The 21,733-nt window shown below is 47.0% G+C and overlaps 1 protein-coding gene across 1 annotated transcript in view; it reads right to left on the reverse strand.

Annotated features, from left to right (window-relative positions):
• Positions 1–21,733, reverse strand: part of LOC138930122 (neuroligin-4, X-linked) — a 399,630-nt gene that overhangs the window by 334,929 nt on the left and 42,968 nt on the right. The window lies entirely within an intron of this gene.

Genomic DNA, 21,733 nt, shown 5'->3' on the forward strand with positions numbered 1-21,733 from the left:
GACCCAGGGTCTCTGCTTACATGTAAAACAATCTCCTGAAACCTGGGCCTTATTTTATTTTATTTTTAAAGAAAATCTCATTTCACCACAAATACTCATACATTGTCTTAAAAGGGAAACTATAAGTATTATATAAGCAGCAGCAATAACAGGACACAGCAAATGTGGGCCCCAAGGTTCAACCCCTTTGCTCCCCCACCCCCAACCACCATGCCTGCCTTGGAGGCAGAAAGATTTCCAGGCGTGTCTCAGCTTTGCTTCTTAAAATATGCTCCATCGAAAAAAAATGTTTTAATTTAACATTAGGTCATTGTGGATTATCTGTTTTAAATAGAGCAGTGTCTGTGTGTCAATTGCAAACTCCCAATCTATCTATCCTTCCCCACATAGTTCTAAAAAAAATGTGCTTTGCTACTTTCTCTCTCTTTTTTTCATTGTATATATTGTTTCTGGCTGTCCTGCGTCTCTGTTGCTGGGTGGGTTTTTCTCTAGTTGCAGCGAGCAGGGGCCACTCTCTAATTGTGGTGCTTGGGGTCCTCCCTGGGGTGGTTTCTCTCCTGGAGCAAGGGATCTAGGGCGTGTGGGCTCCATATTTGCGGGTCCCGGGCAACAGAGTGTAGGTTTGATATTGGTGGTTCATGGGCATAGTTGCCCTGCGGCATATGGGATCTTCCCCAACCAGGGATCCAACCCCTGTCTCCTGCATTGGCAGGTGGGTTCTTGGCCACCGAGCCACCTCGGAAGCCCCCGCTACATTTTCTTGATACATGACTTTCAGCTAGAACACGCAGAAATGACTCTCCATCGTTATGTAGAACAGCTAGCTAGGAAGGTACAAGAGCAGATAGAAAATGTCTGCATCACACGTAGACAGCATCCATCCTCTTTGCGTCTGGTCTCTAAACTTCCCAGAACAGTTACAGACACTCTAGCTTTTATCATTCTCTAGTACAAACATCACTGTCCCTGTGCAATTAATGGGCATTCTTGAAGCAAGCTCTGCAGTCTAACAAAAATCTCCTTTAAAAAAAAATATTGTTTTTTGAAGGATAATTGCTTTGCAGAATTTTGCTGTTTTCTGTCAAACCTCAACATGAGTCAGCCACAGGTGTACATATATACCCTCTCTTTTGAACCTCCCTCCCCATCCCACCCCTCTAGGTTGATACAGAGTCTAGAGTTTGAGTTTCCTGAGACATACACCAAATCCCCATTGGCTGTCTAAAAAAACTCTCCTCCTTTTAATGACCTGTTTTAACTGGAGACAGTTTAACAGCCTCAGAACTTCGTATTCACGTTTGCTGTGAACCTATTGTTCATTTTTCTAAATGCTTCCCTTCTAAAAGAAAAAGGAAAAAACACGATCCCCATCTCCAGGACTGTCTTCACCAGAAACTCTCTTCTCAGGACAAGCATGATTGTCAGGGAGGGGGTGGACCCTGGGGCACGAATTAGCTGTTTGAGGTTGCTGCTGGTCCTTAAACAATACTAGTAGTTTGACTTTTAAGACAATGTGGGGAACTTCTGTGATGGTGCAACGGTTAAAAATCCACCTGCCAAAGCAAGAGACACGAGTTCGATCCCTGGTCTGGGAAGATCCCATATGCCTTGAGGCAAGAAGGCTCGTGTGCTTCAATTCCTGAGCCTGTGCTCCGTAAAAAGAGACTCCACCATAACAAGAAACCTGTGATCAGCCAAGAACAGACCCTGCTCGCTGCAACTAAAGCAAAGGCCGTGGGCAGTAACACACACAGCCAAAGTCTCAGCACAGCCAAAATAAACAAAGAAATAAAAGAAATAAACATTTTTTTAAAAAAGACAACACTAAGTCTTTCTTTGTTGAAATGAAATTTTTCTCAAAGAAAAAATGATAAAGTCAAAGTTTGAGGGTGCGTGCAGGTGGATACCCTTTTCTAAAGCATCATTTGTCCAACTGGGCAGCCCATGAGCGTGCGCAAATGACCAAACGCTCCATTTCCTTCCTGTTTGCTTATTTTTTTCCCCCTAAATATCTCTCTTGAACATCCTTTTCTGTCCCAGCCTTTGCCCGGAATTCATGGGAGACTCAGTGGCTCTGGCTATGTTCTGTGAAGTCCACTGCTTCTTGGAAAGCAAGTCTTTCCATTCATTAAGCATTCTGCTTTTTAGGTTTTTGGCCGAGACACATGGCTTGTGGGATCTTAGTTCCCTGACCAGGGATCGAACCCAAGCCCCCAGCAGCGGGAAGCGCAGGGTCCTACCGACTAGACTGCCAGGGAAGCTCAATGTATTCTGCTATTTGAAGAAACACATCATCACACAGCTTTCCGAGGAAAAACAGGCAAGAGAAGGCTATCTTTAGAGACCCTGGATGAGTTAAGATTCTAGACTCTGACCTTCAGTGGACTGTATCATTCAGAATAGAGTTATAGATTGGAAATCAGTTCTGTTTAGAATGTGTGATTAGTCACTCAGTGGTGTCTGACTCTTTTCTGCCCCACGGACTGTAGCCCTCCAGGCTCCTCCGTCCATGGGATTTCCCAGGCAAGAACACTGGAGTGGGTTGCCAATTCTTCCTCCAGGGGATCTTCCTAATCCAGGGATCAAACCCAGGTCTCCCGCATTGCAGGAGGATCCTTTACCAACAGAGTCACTAGGAAAGCCCTCTACTTAGATTAACGGAAGATTTTTGAAGTGCCCAAGGTAGTCTAACTCTTGATTATTTGGGGTTATTCTTTTTTTTTTATTTGCCCTTCCAACCACCTGAAGATCCCAAATTCTTAAGATCTTCTCTCTGCAGCTGCTGTTGTGAAACTTCCCAGTGGCATGCTTCGGGAGTGAATTTCATTTCATTGTCATGCTGGGCATGCAGTGTGCCGTGCAGGCATGGAAGCTGAGATCTTTCAATGACGGCAGAAGAATTTATTTATAAGATATTTGCATGTGTTCTGAATCACTCCCTCATGTTCCACTCTTTAAAACTGCAAGGACTATAACCTGCCAGGCTCCTCTGTCCATGGGATTTCCCAAGCAACAATAGTGCAGTGGGTTTTCCATTTTCTCCTCCAAGGAATCTTCCGGAACCAGGGATCAAACTTGCGTCTTGTGCGTCTCCTGCCCTGACAGGTGGACTGTTTGCCAACTGCACCATCTGGGAAGCCTCTTGTAAGCCATTTATGCCTCTTTTGGACTTCCCTGGTGAATCTGCCCGCCAATGCAGGAGATGTGGGTTCGATCCCTGGGTCAGGAAGATTCCCCTGGAGGAGGAAATGGCAACACACTCCAGTATTCTCATCTGGGAAGTCCCAGGGACAAAGGAGCCTGGTAGGCTACAGTCCATGAGGTCGCAAAGAGTTTTGGCATGACGAAATGAGTAAACAACAGTCACAGCAGACGAATGCAGTATAGCTACTTTGCTGCCATGCCAGAAATTAGAGAATTACAGCCCTGCTCCTGCCCTTTCATGTCTTATATGAAACACATCAGGCATATACGGCGATTTCCATATTCTTGAATTTGCCAAAGAAAACCCAATAGCTTATCTAAACAGTACTGTGGGATTAACTTTCCAATCTTAGGATTAGATACACAGAAAATTAAATATAACCATTCTTCCCCAGGAGAGAAGCTTTGGTGGGGAAAGTCTGTCATAATGTGGGGGGAAAAAATTGCATTCACAGAAAAGAAGAGACAGGACAGGGGATCAGACGTAACTTTGTGGAGCATCAGTGATATATTAGATTTTTGTAATTCTTTAAGTTCTCAGAGGTAGAGCTTTGCTACGGAAGCATGGCTGTTTATGAAGGTAGATCTGACTCAAATAAGAGCCTTGTCCAAGCAACTGCCATCAGTGAGCTGGTCTGGGGAGAAATTGATCACTCAGTAAGCCATGTTTGACTCTTTGTGACCCCATGGACTGCAGCAGGCGAGGCTCCCCTGTCCTTCACTATCTCCTGGAGTTTGTTCAAACTCATGTCCATTGAGTTGGTGATGCCATCCAGCCATCTCATCCTCTGTCATCCCCTTCTCTTCCTGACCTCAATCTTTCCCAGCATCAGGGTCTTTGTTCAGTGAGTTGGCCCCTCCCATCAGGTGGCCAACGTATTGGAGTTTCAGCTTCAGCATCAGTCCTGCCAATGAATATCCAGGGTTGATTTCCTTTAGGATTGGCTGGTCTGTGGAGAAGTGGGCATTTTCAAATGCTTCCTCCCTTTCCTTGCTTCTCCTGCCAGAAATGCTATCCTAAAAATAGGTGTGATTAATCCCTTTGGCAAACACATCGCCCCTGAATTGGGAAGCCTGATTTTGCCAAGTGTGTTGTCATTCCTGAGGCGTACCACTGTTTTGGTATTCAAGAAGAAAATCCAGAGTCTTCCCTTGCACAGGACGTGACGAATACAGTAGATTCCAGCAATCACACTCCTGAGTAATTACCCAAAGGAGCTGAAAACTTGTAGCCACACAGAAATCCACACACTGGTGTTTATAGTATCTCTAGCGATCATGGTCCAAACTTGGAAGAAACCGAGATAGTCCCCAGCAGCCAGATGGATAAATAAACTACAGTCGATCCAGATGAGGGAAGAGTACTCAGTGATAAAGAAGAACCGAGCTACTGGGCCATAAAAAAAGATTCGGATGAACCTTCAATGCATGGGTTTCACTCCGTGAAACAGGCTGATCTGAAAAGGCTACAGAATGTGTGATTTCAGGTAGGTGACGCTCTGGTAAAGGCAGCGTTGCAGAGACATTGTCTCTACATTTTATGCATATACGTAATAGGTGACGCTCTGGTAAAGGCAGCGTTGCAGAGACATTATCTCTACATTTTATGCATATACGTAAAAGCATCAGTGGGTGCCAGGACTGGGGTGGTGAGAAGGGTGACGTACAGGACTGTTGCTGCTGTTACCACTGCTGAGTCCCTTCAGTCGTGTCCGACTCTGTGCGACCCCATAGACGGCAGCCCACCAGGCTCCCCCATCCCTGGGATCCTCCAGGCAAGCACACAAGTGGGTTTCCATTTCCTTCTCCAATGCATGAAAGTGAAAAGTGAAAGGGAAGTCGTTCAGTCATGTCCGACTCTTAGCAATCCCATGGACTGCAGCCCACCAGGCTCCACCATCCATGGGATTTTCCAGGAAAGGGTACTGGAGTGGGTTGCCATTGCCTTCTCTGACAGAACTGGTAGGACATTGAAAGTACTCTTTAGGACACTCTAACGATGGATCCATGTCGTTCCACGCTTGTCCACACCCATAGGATGTAGAAGATCCAGGGTGAACTCTAACTCAAAGGCTGGCCTTTGGATGCTGACAATGTGGCAATGTAGGTTATCCCTTAGTTAAATAGATATGTATATACACGCACCCCACTCTGGGGGTGGAACTGAGAGGTGTTCATTAATAGTGGGGTTAGAACATGACCACGGGCAGGGAGTGAACAGAAACTATACCTCTCTCTCACCTTTGCTGTGAATCTAGAATAGCTCTGAAAAAGAAGTCTGAATTTAATCACATTGTGGCAAACAAAAGGGGAAAAAGTGGAGGCAGTGACAGACTGTATTTTCTTGGCCTCCAAAACCACTGCAGACTGTGAAGGCAGCCTTAAGATAAATAGACACGTGCTCCTTGGAAAGAAACATATGACAGACCGAGACAGCTTAGAGACATCACTTTGCCGACAACTTCCGTCTACTCAAAGCTATGGTTTTTCCAGTTGTCATGGACGGATGTGAGAGCTGGACCATAGAGAAGGCTGAGTGCCAAAGAATTGATGCTTTCAAACTCTGGTGCTGGAGAAGACTCTTGAGAGTCAGGAAATCAGTCCATCCTAAAGGAAATGAGTCCTGAATATTCACTGGAAGGACTGATGCTCAAGCGGAAACTCTAATACTTTGAACTGACTTATTGGAAAAGACCCTGATGCTGGGAAAGATTGAAGGCGGGAGGAGAAGGGGTCGACAGAGGATGAGATGGTTGGATGGCATCACTAACTCAATGGACATGACTTTGAGCAAGCTCCAGGAGCTGGTGAAGGACAGGGGAAGCCTGGCGTGCTGCAGTCCACGGAGTCCCTAAGAGTCGGACATGACTGAGCGACTGAAGAAAGACAAATTCAGAAAATGGTCATATAACTGCAAAAAATATTTTTTTGAAATAAACTACTTTGTCCCCGTGAAATCACTGAGTACCACCAGAGTTCCAGGTTGAATGCCAGGCTCTCTCTCTTCCCCCGACATGGTGATGAGAGCAACTGTTGTCTACCCACATTACAGAGAAGGAGGTTGATGCTCTAAAGAACTTGAAACCTGTCTAAGGAATCAGAGGTGATATCAGAAGTCACACTATGCTTTGTTTCTTTCCAAATTCTGTGCTCTGAACCACTAGGATACAAAGTCTCTTCAGTATTTTAATATTCTACCTAGCAAAGCTTAAACAATGAAACAATAAAACCACTACCTGTTAATTAGGGTCAATATGCCAGCAAATTGGGAAAACTCAGCAGTGGCCACAGAGCTGGAAATGGTCCGTTTCCATTCCAATCCCAAAGAAAGGCAATGCCAAAGAATGCTCAAACTACCGCACAATTGCATTCATCTCACACGCTAGTAAAGGAATGCTCAAAATTCTCCAAGCCAGGCTTCAGCAATACATCAACCGTGAACTTCCAGATGTTCAAGCTGGTTTTAGAAAAGGCAGAGGAACCAAAGATCAAATTGCCAACATCCGCTGGATCATGGAAAAAGCAAGAGAGTTCCAGAAAAACATCTATTTCTGCTTTATTGACTATGCCAAAGCCTTTAACTCTGTGGATCAAAATAAACTGTGGAAAATTCTGAAAGAGGTGGGAATACCACTTGACCTGCCTCTTGAGAAACCTATATGCAGGTCAGGAAGCAACAGTTAGAACTGGACATGGAACAGACTGGTTCCAAATAGGAAAAGGAGTATGTCAAGGCTATATATTGTCACCCTGCTTATTTAACTTATATGCAGAGTACATCATGAGAAACACTGGACTGGAAGAAACACAAGCTGGAATCAAGATTGCCAGGAGAAATATCAATCACCTCAGATATGCAGATGACACCACCTTTATGGCAGAAAGTGAAGAGGAACTAAAAAGCCTCCTGATGAAAGTGAAAGAGAAGAGTGAAAAAGTTGGCTTAAAGGTCAACATTCAGAAAACGAAGATCATGGCATCCGGTCCCATCACTTCATGGGAAATACATGGGGAAACAGTGGAAACAGTGTCAGACTTTATTTTTTGGGGCTCCAAAATCACTGCAGATGGTGACTGCAGCCATGAAATTAAAAGACGCTTACTCCTTGGAAGGAAAGTTATGACCAACCTAGATAGCATATTCAAAAGCAGAGACATTACTTTGCCAACAAAGGTCCATCGGTCAAGGCTACGGTTTTTCCAGTGGTCATGTATGGATGTGAGAGTTGGACTGTGAGGAAAGCTGAGTGCCGAAGAATTGATGCTTTTGAACTGTGGTGTTGGAGAAGACTCTTGAGAGTCCCTTGGACTGCAAGGAGATCCAACCAGTCCATTCTAAAGGAGATCAGTCCTGGGTGTTCTCTGGAAGGAATGATGCTAAAGCTGAAACTCCAGTACTTTGGCCACCTCATGGAAGAGTTGACTCATTGGAAAAGACTCTGATGCTGGGAGGGATTGGGGGCAGGTGGAGAAGGGAAGGACAGAGAATGAGATGATTGGATGGCATCACCGACTTGATGGACATGAGTTTGAGTGAATTCTGGGAGTTGGTGATCGACAGGGAGGCCTGGTGTGCTATGATTCATTAGGTCACCAAGAGTCGGACACGACGGAGTGACTGAACTGAACTGAACGTGTTAATTGAGCTTTAAATTCCCTGTGCCCCTTACTTCCGTTTTAAGTTCAAGCTATCTGGAGGCACTAATATAAAGCATTAATATAAAGTGTTTGCCTTTAAATCAGTCCCTCCGTGGTTTGAGCTCTTAAACCCATTGCCAGCACAGAATGTTTTCAATCATGCTATGATCTTGAAAACGGAAGGCAGTACAGAGGAAGCTGCCGTTCACTTTGTGGAAAGACGTTCTGAGAGTCTGTGTAAGTCGTAAGTAAGCTCACTTATGACGTTGTGATAGAAATGTTTGCAGAAACGAAAGGAGAGGATTCCTGATGTCTGGATCATCATCAGAGATCTTTTTGGTGATAATTAACATAAATCTGCTACATCTCCTATACAGAAAACAGTCACATTTATAGGTGTGGTGTGGTGTGGTGTGTGCGTATGTGTGTGTGTGTGTGTAGACACGTGCGTGCCTGCTGAAATAGCTGACGAACTGAAATGCCAGAGACGAACTAAAATCCAGGAGATGTGGATGTGAGAGCTGGGCCATCAAGAAAGCTGAGCACAGAAGAATGGATGCTTTTGAACTGTGGTGCTGGAGAAGACTCCTGAGAGTCCCTCAGACTGCAAGGAGATCCAACCAGTCCATCCTAAAGGAAATCAGTCCAGAATATTCACTGGAAGGACTGATGCTGAAGCCAAAGCTGCAATCTTTTGGCCCCCTGATGCGAAGAACTGACTCATTGGAAAAGCCCCTGATGCTGGGAAAGATTGAGGGTGGGAGGAGAAGGGGATGACAGAAGATGAGATGGTTGGATGGCATCACTGACTCAATGGCTGTGAGTTTGAGCAAATTCCGGAAGATGGTGATGGACAGGGAAGCCTGGCGTGCTGTGGTCCATGGGGTCACAAAGAGTCAGACACGACTGAGCAACTGAACAACAACAAGAACAGCAGAATCCTAAATTCCATGGGACTGGCAAAGATCAAATATCACCTTGACCTTCTGGAGTTCGGAGCTAACAAAACTTCCCTGCACTAATAACTAAAAAAAAAAAAAAAAAAAATCAAACCACTGATTATAGCATGAAAAAGAAGAAAAGGCAGGCTTTGTTCGCCAAGGTTCTAAAACCGTCACACAGCCAAGGGTAAAAGCAGGAGGCTTCAGGTCATGTTATCTTAGCAACAGCATCATCCAGACATGCGGGAAAGGAATATGCCTAAGGTCAACCATCTCCTGTGAGTGTCTGTGACTCTGCAGTTATCTTTTAAAACACAGTGGTAGAACCTCCCTGGTGGTCCAGTGGTTAAGAATCCGCCTGCCAGTGCAGGGGGCATGGGTGCCATCTCTGGTCCAAGAAGATCCCACATGCCACGCAGCGATTAAGCCCCTGCATTATGACTACTGAGCCTGTGTTAAGCACAGGAGATGCTACTACTCAGCCCCGAGCCATAATTACCCAAACAAGAGAGGCCCGCAAGTCAAGGGCAGCCCCTGATCACCCCAACTAGAGAAAAGCCTCTGAACAGCAGCAAAGACCCAGTGCAGCCAAAAATTGACTCTTATAACAAACATATTGTTAGAGAAAAAGTGACGGTAGGCTGAAATTGAGAGAAGAGCCATTTGCGAAAATCTTAGAGCATTCCTCTACAAGGAGAGAAAACCCCTGGTCCCCACGAGGGGCACGGTGGTCTGATATCTGGGTGTGAGCACGCGGACCTGGACGCCCCAGTGTGATCACAGCTGAGTTCATAGCATATTATCCGACGGCAGATTTAGCCAGTGTGACCTCTGAGCCCTGCAAGATTCGACTGTCCAAAAGTTTGAGGGAGCAAGTGCTCGTCTCTCGGGACCAAGTGCTTGTCTCTCGGGACCAAAAAGCAATTATAAGACCCAGGGAGGCCAGCAAAGTTCGGGTTCAGAGAAGGTAAAGCGAGAGATGGCTTGTTGCTCCCTTGCAAAGCTGGGATGTGCTCTGAACCTTTCTGCCTTCCCAAAGACATTTCCTTATTTCTCTCTGTCACCTAAGAGTTGAGCTTTCCAGGTGACTCTAGGGGTAAAAGAATCTGCCTGCCAATGCAGGAGACCCAAGTTCGATCCCTGGGTTGGGAAGATCCCCTGGAGGTGGGCATGGCAACCCACTCCAGAACTCTTGCCTGCAGAATCCCATGGACAGAGTAGCCTTGGAAGCTACAGTCTGTGGGGTTGCAAAGAGTCAAACACACTGAAGTGGCTTAGCACACACATACCTAATGACTAAAATGCTGAAGACAGCTACCTTCACACAGGAAATGACAAGTTACTAACACTACAAACCCTTCCTCTTTCAAGCAAAGTTAGCTCCTTCTGTCTTACAAAATTAAATGTGTAGCTTTAGCGAGTACATCCCCTTTAGAAATTAAAACAAGAGCCCTTGGACAGAACAAAACAACTCATTTCCACGACAGAGAGAGCCTTCAACTCAACCGTCCTTGATAAAACTCCACCAGAGCACAAATCAAGGGGAACAGGTTCCATCCGATTGTGTCTGTTGATTACAATTAACATCCAGTACGTTTCTCTCCTGCTTATAAATATAGAAACTAGCAACTGAACTGGGTTAAAAAAAGAGAAAACATAAATAAATCTTTGGCTAGGCCATTTCTCAGGGGGAGAAAAAAAAAATATATATATATATGAGATCAGAGTGGCAATAACTCCACTTAAGCAATTCTCCACATGACCTTGAGAAGGTCTAAATCGCTGACAGCATTTTTTTTTTAAATGTTCACTTTCATCTCTCAGTGTTATTTTGAAAACATTACTCTTTAGTAGCTACCCTGGAGCAGAGTCCTGTCCCCCCAAACAAGGTTATCAGTTCATTTCCACCAGCCCGGCCAACATTTTTCTTTTAAGTGAAGGCTGAGCACCTCTTGGAGGAAAACAATATTGCATCAGAAGACAGCAATATTTAGCCTGTCTCTTCAGAGAGACAGAGACAAACGTTCTGTGTGCTCAGAAGGGAGGTTTATTTTCACCTGCATCCATAGATCGAGAGGTCTCGGGGACATCAGGGTTGACCGAGTAGAAAGCGGACCGCTCAGGTCACTGGCGACATTGGCCGTCTTCTGCCAACTCTGTACGGATGGAGTAAATTCTAGCAGGTGGCACGGGGAACTGCCAAGGGATTCCTGACGTCTTCAGTCATTCATTCTGACTTTGTCTTTTAGTCGACTCATTTTGTGACCCTATGGACTGTAGCCTGCCAGGCTCCGTGGGATGCTCCAGGCAAGAATACTGGAGTGGGTTGCCATTTCCTTCTCCAATGCGTGAAAGTGAAAGTGAAGTCGCTCGGTTGGGTCCGACTCCTAGCAACCCCATGGACTGCAGCCCACCAGGCTCCTCCGACCATGGGATTCTCCAGGCAAGAGTACTGGAGTGGGCTGCCATTGCCTTCTCCGCATTGTTGTTTCGTCAGCTCATTTTGTGACCCTATGGACTGTAGCCTGCCAGGCTCCATGGGATGCTCCAGGCAAGAATACTGGAGTGGGTTGCCACTTCCTCCTCCAGGGGCTCTTCCCGACCCAGGGATCCAACCCATAGCTCCTGTGTCTCCTGCACTGGCAGGCAGGTTCATCACCACTAATGGCAGCAAGGAAGCCCCGTTATCATTTACACAGACGTTCCCTCTCAGCTCAGTCAGTAGAGAATTGGCTTGCAACGCGGGAGACCTGGGTTAGATTCCTGGGTCGAGAAGATCCACTGGAGAAGGAAATGACAACCCACTCCAGTATTCTTGCCTGGAGAATCCCACAGACAGAGGAGCCTGGCGGGCTACAGTCCACGGGGTCGGCAGACCTGGGACATGACTTAGCGAGTAAATCAGCACCAAACATACACATACCATGGAAATTAACACGAACAAGCAACTCTAAGAGAGACTGACCGTAGAGTAGTGAGATATACCTCCAAACCTGGGGACCCCAACCTCTGAGATCTAATGTCTCATGATCTGAGCTGGAGCTGATGTAATAATAATAGAAATAAAGACGGCAATAAATGCAACATGCTCGAATCATCCCATTACCATGCCCCGCACCCCCCCACCCCGTCTGTGGGAAAACTGTCTTCCATGAAACCAGAGGTTGGTACCAAAAAGTTGGGGATCACTGCTCTAAACACAGCCTTCACTGCTACTAATACATATTTTCATTACAACAGTAACATAATCTATTATATTACAAGCATATCATATAACATATAAGCTTATCATAATTTATTATAATGTCAGTTCAATAAATAAGTTTTGACTGTGAATGAGCACTGTCTCAAATGAGGCGGTGGTTATAGTAACACAGAATATTTCCGATACTCTAATGTTTAGTCTGGGAGAGAAGTGAGATATTCCAGTAAACAGGGAGCGATCCAGTTAGCCTGAGATGCTGTTAGATAAGGGATTTGACAGGGGGAGGAAGGTTTCCCTGAGAAGTGATGTGTGGGTGGGAATGGAGTCAGAAGGCTGAACGGGATTTTTTCCTAGCTCCCCAGAAAGCTGAGTTAAGGGAGGAAAGTGAAAGTGTCAGTGATTCAGTCCTGTCCAACTCTATGCAATGCCACAGACGATAGCCTACACAGAGCATTTAAAGCAGAGACATCACTTTCCTGACAAAGGTCCATCTTCGGGAAGCTATGATTTTTCCAGTAGTCATGTACGGATATGAGAGTTGGACCATTAAGAAAGCTGAGCGTTGAAAAATTGATGCTTTCAAATTGTGCTACTGGAGAAGACTCTTGAGAGTCCCCTGAATTGCAAGGAGACTGAACCACTCAAGGTTAAAGAAGATCAACCCTGAGCATTCATTGGAAGGACTGATGCTGAAGCTGAAGCTCCAATACTTTGGCCACCTGATGCGAACGGCTGACTCATTGGAAAAGACCCTGATGCTGGGAAAGATTGAGGGCAGGAGGATAAGGGGATGACAGAGGATGAGATGGCTGGATGGCATCACCGACTCAATGGGCATGAGTTTCAGCAAACTCTGGGAGAGGGTGATGGACACGGAGGCCTGGCATGCTGCAATCCATGGGGTCGCAAAGAGTGGAAGAGAAAGAAGGGGTGAGAGCAGGCGGAATGGAAGTGAAGAGGATGCTAAGAAGGAAGGGAAAAATAAAAGCGAATAAGAATGTTGTAAAAGAGATGCAGGAGGAGACTTCTCTGTGGGTCCACGGATTAGGACCCCAGGCTTCCACCGCAGTGGGGCAGAGGTTCCATCCCTGGTTCGGACCTAAGAACCCACATGCCAGGACGTGCGGCAAAAATGAGAGAGAGAGACAGAAGGAAGAGAGACCGTGCCAGGGAAGGAGATGGGTGTGGCAGAGGTCAGTGAAGGTGAGCGTTGAGACTTACCTCCTGACACTCACAGGACTGCAGCCTTCAACCTGCACTAGGCTGAACGACTCCAGTTCATCTCAGTTCAGTTCAGTGGCTCAGTCGTGTCCGACTCTTTGCAAACCCACGAACCGCGGCATGCCAGGCCTCCCTGTCCATCACCAACTCCCAGAGTCCACCCAAACCCATGTCCATTGAGTCGGTGATGCCATCCAACCATCTCATCCTCTGTCGTCCCCTTCTCCTGCCTTCAATCTCTCCCAGCATCAGGGTGTTTCCCAATGAGTTAGCTCTTTGCATCAGGTGAAGAAAGGATTGGTGTTTCAGCTTCAACATCAGTCCTTCCAATGAACACCCAGGACCGACCTCCTTTAGGATGGATGGGTTGGATCTCCTTGCAGTACCAGGGACTCTCAAGAGTCTTCTCCATCACCACAGTTCAAAAGCATCATCAGCTTTTGATGCTTTTGAATGACTGCACCCACAGCCAAACATACACATAGACACCACAAAGCCATCCACTTCTGTATTTCCAGAATTCCTGAGAACACACAGCTTTCCCTGGCAGAGAACTTTATGTGGACGCCGAACACGTGATCAAACGAAGGGTCCTAGGATGGGGAGATGTCCCTGGTTCATCCGGGTAAGGCCAGAGGAATTATAAGGTCCTTAAAAGGAAGAGGGGGCCTCCTTCACCAGGTGGCTCAGTGGGGAAAAATCAGCCTACCACCACGGGGGATGGAGGTTCGGGACAATCCCCCTGGAGGAGGGCATGGCAACCCGCTCTAGTCTTTTTGCCTGGAGCATCCCCACGGTCAGAGGAGCCTGGCGGGCTACAGTCCTTGGGGTGCCAGAAGATTGGGACAGGACTGAGTGACTAAGCAACAACTGAAAGGAAAAGGCGGGGGTCAGAGTGAGAGAAGGTGATGTAATAAATTACGGAGACAGAGGAGATGATGGGAGAAGGCAGCAGGAATCAAGGAGGGGCAGAACCGGCACGACAGTGGATCCTCCCCTCCCCTAGACCTTCGAGAAGGAACTGCCCCTGCTGAGCCTGGCTTTTGCCCCAGACATGGGAGCGCCAGCACTGAGCTTGTCCACGTGTCCCGTTCACACCAGTAACTTCATGATCAGTACTAGGAGGAAATGAACAGCCTGCAAAAGCAGAGGGGAGTGACGCCAATGCGTTTCCATGACCCGTCTTCAAGAGGGCTTCCCTGACCGCGCAGCTGGTAAAGAATCCCCCTGCAAAGCGGAGCACCGGGCTTTGATTCCTGGGTGCGGAAGATCCCCTGGAGAAGGGATGGGCTACCCACTCCAGGATTCTTGGGCTTCCCTGGTGGCTCAGCTGGTAAATAGTCCGCCCACAATGCAGGAGACCTGAGTTCGATCCCTGAGTTTGGGAAGATCCCCTGGAGGAAGGAAAGACGACCCACTCCAGTATTCTGGCCTGGAGAATTCCATGGACTGTATAGTCCATGGGGCCGCAAGAGCAAGTTTCACTTTCTTTTCTTCAAGAAGACTGGCTGCGAACGGGGAACTCTGCTCCATGTCGTGTGGCAGCCTGGATGGGAGGGGAGTTTGGGGGAGGGTGCATCCATGGGCATGCATGGCTGAGTACCTTCATGGTGTACCTGAAACTCCCCCAGCCTTGTTAATCAGCTACAGCCCAAACCAAAACAAAAAGCTAAAAAAGAAAAAGAAGACGATTGGCTGAGAAAAATACAGCAGACGTAATGGTGAGGCTCCAAGAGGGTGCCTTTCAGATTGCAATGACTGACGTAGCATCTCCCAACAGAACAGCCTGAGAGAGCAATGGATCGGAAAGCTTCTCAACCAGCAGCTGGCGGAAACCACTGGTGAGAAAGGGACAGAATCAGAGCTCCAGGGGGTTCTCTCCAAGCCCTGAGATGTCACAAATGGCGACACTTCTTTCCAAAGCTGTTTAGCAATTTCAGCACAAGCATCCTTCCAATTTATCCTGAAGACCTAAGATCAATTCGTGGACCTTCAGAAGTGTGAAAACAAGATGGCTACCATGGTGGGAAATGACTTCTATCCTCAAATCATTTCCTCTGGGGTCAGATAGTCCTGAGTCCTACTTCATTCACAGTGCCACTTTACTGCTTTCAGAAAGAAAAAAATAATAATTATATATATATATTAGGGACTTCCCTGTGGTCCAGTGAGTAAAAGTCTGCTCCAAATCCAGGGGCCCTGGGTTTGACCTCTAGTCCCAGAACTAGCTCCCATAAGCCTCAATTAAGGGTTTGCATGCTGCAACTCAAAAAATCCACATGCCTTAACTAAGATCCAGCACAGCCAAAATAAAGAATTAACCTAAACATTTTTTTAATGGTTTTCACGGCACATCATTGTGAGAGATTTAAGACTTGACCCCAGAAAACCCAATGATTTGAAAATATTTGAGAAGATTAAATCCCGCGTTGTAAAATGCTTCAACTCTAATCTGACGTTTCCAACCATAAAATAACAAATGACCAAACATGATTCCACATTCAGCCTCAGTTCCCCTCATCCATCGATTTTTGAGGACGTCTGTGGTTTCAACATTTTAAAAAATTAAGCCTACAATGTCAAGAGAACACAGTTAGCAGACATGTTTAATTAACATTGGATTATAAAAGACTCAAGGGACTTTCCTGGTGGCTCACTGTTAAAGAATCCGCCTGCGAAGCAACAGGCTCCAGAGACGTGGGTTGGATCCCTGGGTTGACAAGATCTCCTGGAGGAAGGGAAGGGCAACCCACTTCAGTATTTTTGTCTGGGAAATCCCATGGACAGAGGAGCCTGGTGGGCTACAGTCCGTGGGAGTCTGAAAGACTCGGACATGCCTGAGCGATGAAACACCAACAAAAAATAAAAGACCCCATGCACAAAACAGCAACACAAGAGAGCAAAGGAACACCTGTTAGGAAAGTGAAACTCCAGAGCTGACACACGCTCCTTTCTCAAATCACCCTTCGTGATGAATCTGCAGTCTCTCTGAAGGTGCGAAATTAATGAGGACACAGATCCAGCGCGGACAGCGCTTCATTCATCTGACGCCACCTCCTTCTCCCCTCGCCAGGTTTTATTTGTTAACCTTCTCCCCAGAACAGCCTAATTTGAACAAGCCAATCAATTACCATTGAAAGGACAAGTGAAAGACTCAACATCCCCCCCTCATGCCCCACCAAGGAAGCCTTAAATTTTCTAAGTAATTGAGAAGAAAACACAGCCGCTGAAATCGTAGTCCATTTAGAAGACTTAATTACAGATAAGTCAATGCTAAATAATTTATGGTCTTCCGTGCATATGAACCAGACCAGAACAAATAGCGAGGGAAATAAAAATTCTCGAAAATCGAGGCTCCATTGTGGTGCTGGTTGGTTAGCCATTTAGCTGTGTCTGACTCTTGGTGACCCCATGGACTGTAGCCCACCAGGCTCCTCTGTCCATGGGGATTCTCCAGGCAAAAATACTGGAGAGTGGGTTGTTATTCCCTTCTCCAGGGGATCTTCCCAACTCAGGGATCGAACCTGACTCTCCTGCATAGGCAGGCAGATTCTTTATCCACTGAGCTACGAAAGGAGTCCCATCCCTGGGGTCAAAAGAAGATGTTTGGTCTCCTGAACACAGCAAACATGGGCTGGAATGACTCTGTTTTCTCCGTCTGATATTAAAGGTTCGAAGAAGGATTACCTGCACAATGGGAAAGAGTCTCGTCCACTCAGACGCTGGGCAGAAAAGCTTCACGCGTAGGAGGGGACCGTTTACACCTGGATAAAACTGCATCCGCCAGGCTGATTCCCTCACTTGTCAGCAGACGGCACAGGAAGGAGGTCGAGGAACTAGTGCAGTGTCCTTGACCTGCTCCCTTGAGCGTCTCAACCCAAACTAGACCTTAGAGCTACTGGTTGCCAGAAAGCACGTGTCCCTGTGAGACCAGGAGTCAAGCTTGTTGACCTGCATTCACCCGTCATTTACTGAGAACCTTCTGCACGGCCTTGTGCTATGATGGGAACACAGAAGACTCAGCCTTCTCGAGTTAAATCACCAGGACTTCGTGGATGGTCCAGTGATTGAGAATCCACCTGCCAGTGCAGGGGACACGGGTTTGATCCCTCGTCTGGGCCCATGACCTGCAACTGCTGAAGCCAGTACACCTTAGAAACCGTGCTCTGCAACAAGAGCAGTCGCTGCGATGGAAAGCCCATGCATCTCGACTAGAGAGTGACCTCCGCTCACCACAGCGCGTGAAAACACAAAGCAATGAAGACCCAGGACGGTCAAAAAAGAAATTCCAACGGCCTGCCAAGAAGGATCCCAGGAAGGTTCAAGTGACGGAACAGGACCACGTCTCCAGTCCCGTTTGCTAATGGTGTTCATGAGGTTATGTTACGGGATACCTCACTGAGGTCCAAACTGTTCTACTCCCCATGACCCCATGTCATGCTGCAATAAATACTGAGGAACACAGTGGAAAATCTTATTTCAGCAGTCACCATGGAAAGGGAAGGAGGCAGAGCATGTTAGAGGCATATGTTGAGATTCCATCAGTCAGTTTAGTTCAGTGGCTCGTGGTGTCTGGCTCTTTGTGACGCCATGGACTGCAGCACACCAGGCCTCCCTGTCCATCACCAACTCCCAGAGTTCACCCAAACCCACGTCCATCGGGTCGGTGATGCCATCCAACCCTCTCATCCTCTGTCGTCCCCTTCTCCTCCTGCCCCCAATCCCTCCCAGCATCAGTCTTTTCCAATGAGTCAGCTCTTTGCATCAGGTGGCGAAACGATTGGAGTTTCAGCTTCAGCATCAATCCTTCCACTGAATATTCAAGACTCTTTTCTTTTAGGATCGACTGGTTGGATCTCCTCGCTGTCATACGTATTCATTAATATTCAATATTTATTTTTCTCTTTCTAAATTGCTCTGTTTGACAGGCTCTAGGTTCATCTGCATCATAACAACCGAGTCAAATCCACTCTTTGTTATGGCTGTGTAATTCCATTGAATATATGTACCACAGTTTCCTTGTCCATTTGTGTGTTGATGGACAATCTAGGTGGCTCCCAGATCCTGGCTGCAAACACTGGGATGCTTTGTGTCTTTCTGAGTCACAGTATGAATTAAGCTATTTGCAGGGCGGGAATTGAGATGCAGATGTAGAGAAGAGACTCGTGGACACACAGGTGAAAGGAAAGGGTGGGATGAATAGAGAGAGTAGCTCTGACATATATACACACTGAAGTGTGCAAATCGCTCAGTCGCATCTGACTCTTTGTGACCCCATGGACTATACAGTCCATGGGATTCTCCAGGCCAGAATACTGGAGTAGGTAGCCTCTCACATTGCTGCTGCTGCTGCTAAATCACTTCAGTCGTGTCCGACTCTGTGCGACCCCATAGACAGCAGCCCACCAGGCTCCCCCATCCCTGGGATTCTCCAGGCAAGAACACTGGAGTGGGTTGCCATTTCCTTCAATGCATGACAGTGAAAAGTGAAAGTGAAGTCGCTCAGTCATGTCTGACTCTTCGCCACCCCATGGACTGCAGCCTACCAGGCTCTTCCGTCCATGGGATTTTCCAGGCAAGAGTACTGGAGTGGGGTGCCATTGCCTTCTCCATCCCACATTGCAGGCGGATTCCTTACCAGCTGAGCTACCAGGGAAGCCCAAGAATCCTGGAATGGGTAGCATATCCCTTCTCTAAGGGATCTTCACAACCCAGGAATCAAACTGGGGTCTCCTGCATTGCAGCCGGATTCTTTACCAACTGAGCTAGTGAAACAGCTAACTAGTGGCATATAGCAGAGGGTGTTCAGCTCTGTGATGACCTAGAGGGGTGGAAGGGAGGCTCACAAAGGAGGCGATATATGTATGCATATAACAGAGTCACACTCTTGCACAGCAGACAATAACACAACTTTGTAAAGCATCTTGACTCCAATTTAAAAAAAAAAAAACTGAGAAAAAGGCATATGTTTACGCAAAAGATCCCGAATCACCTACAACAAAAATATATTTTCTTAATATTTACTGCAGGTCCCCAGCACGCCAAGGCATGACGTCCGACAACCCGCCAGAGAAAAGAGAAAACAAGTCTGTTCCATCCTGATGTTAATTACCCTCTTCCTGGAAGCCTGCTGAGTCACAATCACCTGGCTCTCTGAGACAGGCACAAATGGGATCTGCGAACTGCTTGGTTTGAACCCTATAAATGCCCTTCGTGAAAATATTCAGGGGAGCAGAAAGCAAAAGTCTTAATGACTGAAGGCGCTTCCTCAAGCAGTCCTTTCCTCTTGATTCTGATCATGATGGACAGGGGATGACAGCTGCTGGGGGTGACCCACCCTCATCAGGGCGGCTGAATCACACACGCTTTTCTGTGGATGGCCGTGGATTCTCTCCCCGGGGCAGGTCACTTTCAGACATGAAACTCTGGGGAGCTCCCAGACGTTCCTGAGCAAACTCCAGGAGCTGGTGATGGACAGGGAAGCCACGCGTGCTGCCGTCCGTGGGGTCGCAAAGAGTCAGACACGACTGGGCAACTCAACAACAGCCCAGGCCTCAGGCTTGCATGCACCCCAAATTTCAGCTGACAAACACCAGCTGCACAGTTAAGAGACTGTAGTTGGTGCATTCACAAAATTCCTAATTATGAAAGCACACACCTATAGTATCCATAGTTTGTTGTATATTAATGCGCACACAAGCTCAGTCATGTCTGACTCTTTGCAACTGCACAGACTGTAGTCCTCCTCCAGGAGAGTCTTCCTGGCCCAAGGATCAAACCCGAGTCTCGAACACCACCTGCACTGGCGCGTGGGTTCTTTCCCACCAGCACCACCTGGGAAAGCCCTTCCCTGGGGGCACTGTCTATCATCTTCCTTTTTGGGTTTCATGGCCTGAAGTGAAAGTCGCTCCGTCATGTCTGAATCTTTGCAACCCTTCTCCCGGCCAGAATACTGGAGTGGGTAAGCCTCTCCCTTCTCATCCAGGGGACCTTCCCAACCCAGGGATGGAACCCAGGTCTCCCGCACTGCAGGCGGATTCTTTACCAGCTGAGCCACACGGGAGGCCCGTATTCAGAGCTGTGCTGTCTAGAGCTCTAACTCCAGACCTAGTAACCACCGCCTCTCCTTAGAACCAGGACGGCCTGCTTCACTGCGCTGAGTGCTCCTTGCAGGGCGGCTGCTGAAGTGACGGCAAGCAGAACTGCATACAGCTGTTCGAAAGGTTGCTGGTATGAGAAGGGAGACACGTATTGGGCTGGCCAAGAAGTTCCTTGGGGTGTCAGACTTCAGCCGACCTGATACTTGTGCAACCTCACGCCTTGGTTACATATATCCCATGTTCCTCCAAAAAGAAAATGACAATACAAAAAAAAAAAAAAGTTTTGGAATTCACAAGAGAAACGGATTTGATTAATGCGTTGCTATTGATTGCCGAGCCGTATATCCTGATGAGAAATGTGTGTGCACACAACTCTTTTGATAACATAGGTATGTCTACACAAGATAAAAAGAGCAAACTGCGATGCATTCGTTTCCTCATCCGCTATCTTTCATATTTCCATGTTAACCGCAAAAACGGGGGTGGCATTAGTCTTTATCCATTACAAATTAGCTTTTCTGGGAAGCCAAAAAAGAAAGCAACCTAGCATTTGTTTATGGCAGGATATAGGAAGCGGAGTTCAGAATTCTAGTTGGTTGAAAGCAAGAGTCCAGTGAAGGACATGACCTTGACAATCACCTAAAATCCCAGAAAGGCACTCAAGTTTGTTAGAGTGAAGACTGGAAAATTAAGTGGTTAAACGGGAAACAGACAGTTAAAAGCCAGACTCGGACACGACTTAGTGACTGAACAAACAGCAACAAGAATCACATATATATCAGCAGGGCTTGAATGGACCGCTGAGTCACGAAAACCTCAACTATTTACTTGAAATACACTAAGACATACTCTTTTTAGTATACTGACATACTTTTAAAGGGCTTCCCTGGTGGCTCAGATGGTAAACAATCCGCCTGCGACACGGGAGACCTGGGTTCCATCCCTGGGTGGGGAAGACCCCCTGGAGGAGGGCATGGCAACCCACTCCAGTATTCTTGCCTGGAGAATCCCCATGGACAGAGGAGCCTGGTGGGCTACAGTCCACGGGGTTGCAAAGAGCTGGACCCGACTATGGACTAAGTCTGCACGCATTTTTTTTTAAGTATGGGGGGGAGGGGGGTAAGTGTGTCAGTTTTGACTTGTGAAGTAGCTTCACTCATGTGAGCTCACAACCATCAAAATATTCTGTCAATTTCCCCTTCTTTGCGCTGTGCTCTATTTCTGATGAAGAGAAGGATTCCGGGGCCTCAGTGAGCCCCCAACCTGCATTAAAAGTACATCTCATATTTTGTATTCCACTCCTCAGGGCCTCAGGCATAAATGATACAAGGATACACTGAGGCCATTCAAAGACCTCAGCAGCTTCAGATACTGCCTGCAGGATAAAGCGGGATGAGGGTCCATTTCAGAAGAAATATACACAA

Source organism: Ovis canadensis, chromosome X (assembly GCF_042477335.2).
Source record: "Ovis canadensis isolate MfBH-ARS-UI-01 breed Bighorn chromosome X, ARS-UI_OviCan_v2, whole genome shotgun sequence".
NCBI lineage: Eukaryota > Metazoa > Chordata > Mammalia > Artiodactyla > Bovidae > Ovis > Ovis canadensis.